Source organism: Octodon degus, unplaced genomic scaffold, assembly GCF_000260255.1.
Source record: "Octodon degus isolate 3935 unplaced genomic scaffold, OctDeg1.0 scaffold00032, whole genome shotgun sequence".
Taxonomy (NCBI): Eukaryota; Metazoa; Chordata; class Mammalia; order Rodentia; family Octodontidae; genus Octodon; species Octodon degus.
The window spans coordinates 1-7,140 of NW_004524608.1; the positions used below are offsets into that span (position 1 = coordinate 1).

The window sequence follows — 7,140 nt, forward strand, 5'->3', positions numbered from 1 at the left end:
TGCATAATTGTGGGTGTTAAATTCCACCATGTGCTGGCATTCTGAGACCAGAAACTACCTTTAATTTGAGAAAATTGATGAAGCCTGTATGTCCCAGTCAGGGAAGCAGAAAAACAATCCATAGATAGATTTCCTTGGCTCAGAGAGTATGTGTAGATTCCTGAAAAGAACAATTACTGGTAAATTTATGATAACAGCTACTAATCATTGTCATGTTAGGAAACCTGTGTATCTAATAGAAAGAGAAAGACAGCAAGAGAGCAAGAGGAGAGTTAACAAAGACCACAAAGGATAAGAAATATGTTGCCAAGTGTTACTTTTTAGATTTGGGCATAACTTTAGCCATTTCTTTACTCTAATTTTTTCTTCTCATTTATTTTATTCTTTTTTGCAAATATTTCATTACATATTAAGAGCTTGACTCCTCCATTTTCTCTTCATAGAGTTTGCATGGGCCTGAGTCAATCATCAGTTCTGAGAAAAAAAAAAAGAAAAAAGCCTTCATTTAGAAAAGACAGTTTATAGGAAATCCGCAATGGAATTTCAGAGAAGTATTTTTAAACTCTATTAAGAAGAAAATTAGCATAAAGAAATTGCTGAAGTTATGACCAAATCTAAAAAGTACCACATGGCAACATATTTCTTAGTTTTCTGTCACTGTGCAAAATACAAGGGCAGGGGAGATAGCTCAGTAGAATAAGCACTTGCCTGGCAAGCACATTGTCCTGAGTTCAATCCCAGGTAGAAAGAAGGAGGAGGAGGAGGAGGAGGAGGAGGAAGAAGAAGGAAGAAGAAGTTTCTTGTCTGTTATTTATTTTACAGTTTATTTATGTTGTGTTTCTCATATAAGAGAAAAGCCAGGTAATATTTAAGCCTGTGTCTGATTTACTTCACTTAACATTATGGTCCCAAGGTACACTATATTCCCACAAATGATTCAAATTTATCTTGCTTTATAGTAGAGTAGTACTCTCTTGTGCATAAACGTCACATTATTGTCTCTTAATCTGCTGATGGACATACTGGCTGCTTCCGAGATCTAGCTGTTACGATCGTGCCATGCCGTGGCCGCGCGTACGTCACTGGGGCGCGATGTCTTCACCTGTTGGGGGAAGACGGGACGAAGTGGAATAGCTACGTCGAGTGGAATGAGGAATCCCAAGACCGAGAGCAAGCGCCAGACCAACAGCCACAGGCCCACCAACAACAAAAAACCCACCAATGATACAGAAGGCTGCCTTGTCCCTGCTCCGGCCTTGTTCCAATGGTTAATTTCTTAAACAGAGCAATTCCTTCAAGAGAGAGAAGAAATCTAAACGCAGAAGAAACCTCAGCGCCGCTAAAAACAAGGAGTCTCGAACAACAAGCAAGGTTGAAAATGCCCCATGGTGCTTATTCGAAGAAGGGGCTGCATCTAACAAGCCCATGCATTGAACTCCCCCATAAATTGAAGGGGGCAGAAAATTGAGGACTGGAGGTGGATGGAAGCCCTGAGGAAGAAGAGAGGGCGGCAAAAGAATAGACCCCAGCAAAAAAATCGCCCCCACACTGTAAGGTAGCACCCTACGCTGTGCAAAGGAACCTAAACTGGGCACAGGCCCATAAATTGAATATGGGCCCACTTGTCCACTCGTGGAATCAAGGCATCTAACACAAACAAGGAGGTCCATAAAAAAAATCCCTACACACACATATGCAGGCAGACGATCTAGGCACCCTCCCAGCAAACAAAATAAATCCCTCTCCGTATGTAGATAGATCATCAATCAATAGTTAAGGAACAGGAGCAAATGTTCACAGACAGAGAACCAGGTTCAACAGTAACAATGCAGAAAGACACTGCCGCAAGCTCCATAAAAAAAAGAGGCTGCAAAGAAAAAAAAAAGCAAAAAACATAAAACAGAGGAAAAAAAAACAAACAAAGAAAAAGCAAAAAAAAGAAACAGCTTCACTAAACCAAATAATAGAATTCAGCAATGCTTTTTATATTGATAAAGTTGTCTTCAAATTAGTTGTTTAGATGATCAGATAGAGGCATTTAAGGCATTTAATGGTTTATAAAGTTATCAGAAATTAAAAAGGACATAGGGGCCATGGAGATGGCTCAGTAGAATAAGCGCTTTCCTGGCAAGCACAAGGGCCTGAGTTCAATCCCTAGTTCCGCAAAAAAAAAAAAAAGGAAAGAAATTAAAATGGACAAGAAAACAAAAATTAAGCAATGACTTCTCCTTTCAATAGACCAGCAGTACAATTATCCAAGCTGTCCTGGCTATATACATAAATATATCTTTTTGCCTTCCTTCTTTCTTTTGTCCTTTTACTTATCTCAGTTGTTCCTTCCCTTTGAATGGATTCTTTCCCTTTCACAGTATCTATTGTACCTTTCAGATTTTATTTACTCTTTGAGATTCTTATACAAGTGAGTTAATATGATATTTGCAAATGTACATCTGACTTATTTCACTTATGAGTATGGTTTCTACTTGCATTTATTTACTTATAAAAGCCTTGAGTTTATCTTTTTTGTATGTGAGTGGCACTCCATTGTGTGAAAATATTGTGTCTTTTTTATCCATTCCTCAGTCAGTGGAAATTTGGGTTGTTTCTAAGATTTAGTTATGACAAATTGTACTGCTATAAACATGGGTGCACATATATTATTCTGATATGATGCTTTCAGTTCTTCTGAAAAAATACCCAGGAAGGGAGTAGCTGCGTTGAATGGGACCTCACATCATAGCTTTTTGAGGAATTTCTATACTGATTTCCACAGTGGTTGTACCAGTCTGCACTCCTACCAACAGTGGAGAAGGGTTCCTTTTCCCCTAACCCCACAGCATTTGTTATTGTTCGACTTCTGGATGATAGCGAGACTTATTGGGGTGAGATGGCCTCTCAGTGTTGTTTTAATTTGCTTTTTTTGAATGACCAATGATAATGGACATTTTTTTATATATTTACTTGCTATTTGTATTTCTCCTTTGAGAAGTGTGTATTCATCTCTGATGCCCAATTTTGAATTGGGTCTTTGAATTTTGAGGACCTTATTTATTCAAATTCTTTATTGGTTTGAGATAGAAGTCCTTTGTCTAAGGAACAGTTGGCTAAAATTTATTCCCAATTTCTGGGTTGTATTTTCACTCTATTGGTGATTACTTTTAATGTACAGAAAGCTTTCAAATGATGAGATCCCAGTTGTTGATTCTATGAAGAATGTCTCTCACAGTTTGTTTTTTGTTCATGAAATCTCTGCCTACCCTTATGTCTTCAAGATTTTTATCTACCTTCTCCTTGAATAGACTTAATGTTTCGGTTTTGTTATTTAAATCTTTGATCCATTTTGACTTTAGAATACACATGGTTCTAATTATTGTCTTCAGTATGTGAAAAGCCAGTTTTTCCAGCACCATTTATTAAAGAGGCTATCTTTCTTCCACTGGACATGTTTGACCCCTTTGTCAAAGATAATATGGCTGAGTTGTGTTTGTAGCTATGCCTACATCTTCTAATCTGTTCCATGATCCTCAGGTCTATTTTTTTCCAGTACCATGCTGATTTTATCACAGTACCTTGTAGTATGATTTCAAGTCAGGGGATGTGGTGCCTCCTGCTTTTCCTTTGTTGCCCAGGGTTGCTTCTGGATCCAGATAAGTTTTAGAAATGTGTTCTCTAGATCTGTGAGGTATATTGTATTTCTTCAGTTGGAGCCAAAAGAAATGATGAGAAGACTGGATTAATGTAGCTATAGAAGACTCATGAGCTTTGTCTCACTCTGAGTGAGTCTTGAGCCACCAAAACTTCTCGCATTTATTGAGGGCTAAAAGAAGGCTAAGAGGGCTGGCCAGATACTTCAGTGGACTAAAGTACCTGCTTAGGCAGAGTGCAGTGGCCAGGGTTCGATCCCCAGTGTGCCATGCCAGCCTTGCCCTTAAGTTATACTGAGGTGGTGATTGAGACTGGGTGTTGTGGCTGGTGCCTGTAATCCCAGCATTTCAGAGGTTGAAAACAGGAGGATCACTATGAGTCTCATCTGTGTAGTGAGACCCTGTAGACCCTGTACTAAGTAAAACAATAACAACAACAACAACAAAGACTAAGGAATGTGCATAATTAATTTCTGTGAAAACTACTATTTTGCGTTTTGGCATTCATCAGACCCTAAGTTTATGCAAGACTAGTCAGTAACATCTCACGTGACAGTACAAGGAGAGGTTGGCTCCAGGAAACTGCTGCCATTTACAGCTTGCAGTGACCTTGTATTCCAGCTTGCCAGAATTACCAGGGAAGATAGCATTCATCCATGGGCCCTGTTGCTTGTTCTTTGCTGCCTAGGGACAGCAGGCTTTGGTTTATATCACTGCAGCGTATCAATGGTATTTTAATCAAGATTGCACGGCTCTGTATAACAATTTTGGGAGTACCACCATTTTCACAATGTTGGTACATCCCATAAGAATCAAGGAATATCTTCCTATTTTCTGCAATCTTCTTTGATCTCTTTTGCAGAGTACCATAATTTTCATTGTATGAATCTTCTACTACCTTTGTGAGGTTGCTTTCTAAGTATTTCATTTTTTTGGATGTTATTGTGAAAGGCATGGTTTCCTAATTTCTTTCTTGAAGGTTCATTGCTTTTGCAGAGAAATGTTATTGACCTTCAGTGTCAATTGTGTAGCCTGCGATGTTACTGAATTTGACTATTAAATCTACAAGTATCTTGGTGGAGTTTTTGGGGTCTTCAATGTAGAGTATCATGTCATCTGCAAATAATTATATTTTCCCTACTTCCTTTCCAATCATTATTCTTTTATTTCTTTCTCTCATGTAACTGTTCTGGCTAATGTTTCCAGAACTATGTTGAATAGGAGTGGTCACAGTGGGCATTCTCATTTTGTTCCTGATTTTAAAGTGAAGGCTTTCAGTTTTTGCCCATTTGTTATGACGTTGGCTGTTGGTTTGTCATAGAGAGCTGTTGTCAGACTGAAGTGAAAACCATCAATTCTGATTTTCTGTAGTTTTTTTTTTTTTTAATCATGAATGTGCTTTGGACTTTTCCAAAAGTTTTTTCCGCATTTATTGAGATGATGATGTGATTTTTTTCCTTTGGCTCTTTTGATGTAGTGTATTCCATTTGTGGATTTGTATGTATTGAACCATCCCCACACTACTGAAATGAATTCCACTTGATCATGATGTATAATTTTCCTGATATTTTGCTACTTTCTCTTTGCTAGTATTTTATTGAGGATTTTTGTATCAATGTTCATTGGGAGATTGGCCTGTAGTTCTCTTTTTCAGTTGGTTCTTTCTCTGGTTTTTTTAATCAGGGTAATAATGACCTCCATGGATAAGGTTGGGAGAACTGCTTCCTTTTCAATTTCATTGAAGAGCTTGAGAAGATTAGCATTACATCCTCCCTAAATTTCTTATAGAATTCAGACGTGAATCCATCAGAACATGGGCTTTTCTTTGTTGGTGGGTTCTTTTTATTATGTTTTAAATTTCGTTCACTGGTATTTGGTTATTCACAATTTTTGTGTCTTTTTGATTCAGGTTTGGAAATTCATGTGTATCTAGGAATCTGTCTATTTCTCCTGTGTTTTCCATCCTGTGAGAATAAAGATTTTGGAAATAGGTATTGCTGATCTTCTAAATTACTATAGAGTCTTTAATGATTTCCTCTTTTCTTTCCTTATTGAGAGAATATGAATTTCTTCATTCCTTTTTCTAATAAATCTGGCTATTGGTTTATCAGTTTAATTTATTTTTTCCCAAGAAAAACTCTTTGACTCATTAACTCTTTGAATTGTTTTTTCTTCTCCAATATATTTATTTCTGCTATGATCTTTATAAATTTCCTCATTTCTTTAGGCTTTGGGCTTGATTTGCTCTTTTATCTAGCTTGAGGGATAGCATAAGATTGTTTATTTGGAATCATTCTGTTTTTCTGGTGTGAGAATTGATTGCTATAAATTTTCATCATCAGACAGCTTTCATTGAATCCTACAAGTTCCATTAAGTTGTGTCAGCAGTTTTGTTTGCTTGTAAATATTGTTTAATTTCTTCTTTAATTTTCTCTGTGACTCATTTATTGTTCCGTGGGGTATGTGTTTCTATGTGTTTATGGGATTTTTGCACTTTCTTTTGCCAATTATTTCCATTTTCATTGCACTGTTGTCAGTTAATATGCATGGTATAATTTTCATTCCTTTGCATCTTCTTAAGTATGCTGTATATGGTAGTATGTGGTCAATTTTGGAAAACAGTCCATGTGCAGCTGACAAAAATGTGTATTCTGACTTTGTAAAGATCCACTAAGTCCATTTCTTCACAAGTTTGGTTTGGTTCTGCCATTTCTTTGTTGACTTTTTTGCTTAGTTGATCTAGACCTTTGTGTCAATATGGTGTTTAAGTCTCCCAGTACAATTGTTATTGCTCATTTAATTTTTTTTATTTCTATTAAAATTTGTCTTCTATACTTGGGTGCTCCTAAATTTATGTGCATATATATTTATAATTGTTTTCTCTTCCTTTTGCAGCTTTCCACTAAAAAGTATTAATGACATTCTTTATCTCTTTTAATCAGTTTTGATTTGAAGTTGACGTAGTAGGCATCCACAATAACTACCCCTACTTATTTTCTGGATTCCTATCCATGGAGCATTATTTTCCATCCCTTGTTGTTTAGTCTACTAATTTCCTTGTGAGTTAAATGTGTTTCTTGTGCTAGCTTTGGCAGCCAATATACTGAAATTATAACAATTATAATAATACAGAAAAGATTACAATGGCCTTGTGCAAGGATGACATGTAAATTTGTGAGGCATTATGTATTTTATTTCTTATTAATTGTTATGATACTCTATAAAATAAACTTTAAAATCAAAAAGATAAGATAAAAATTAAGGTTGATTGAAATCAAATATTAATAATCAATAATTTGTCCAATCTTGCATAACTATTTCTGGCAATTTGAGAAGCAGATCTGATGATAAAAATTTGTTATAAAACTATAATAACCATTGTTAATGAGCTAATATTTTTGAAAATCTGCAACATATGTATCACTGTATTTTTTAAAATATTTTTTGTTTTTCTATTTTTAATTAATTTTATTGAGAAATAAATAGCAATAGGACA

General features: G+C 35.9%; 1 non-coding gene across 1 annotated transcript; it reads left to right on the top strand.

Annotated features, from left to right (window-relative positions):
• The first annotated feature begins 6,735 nt into the window (after positions 1-6,735).
• LOC111816454 lies at positions 6,736-6,838 on the top strand. Its single transcript, XR_002820848.1, has one exon. It is a non-coding gene; the product is annotated as a U6 spliceosomal RNA (small nuclear RNA).
• The last annotated feature ends 302 nt before the right edge of the window (positions 6,839-7,140 follow it).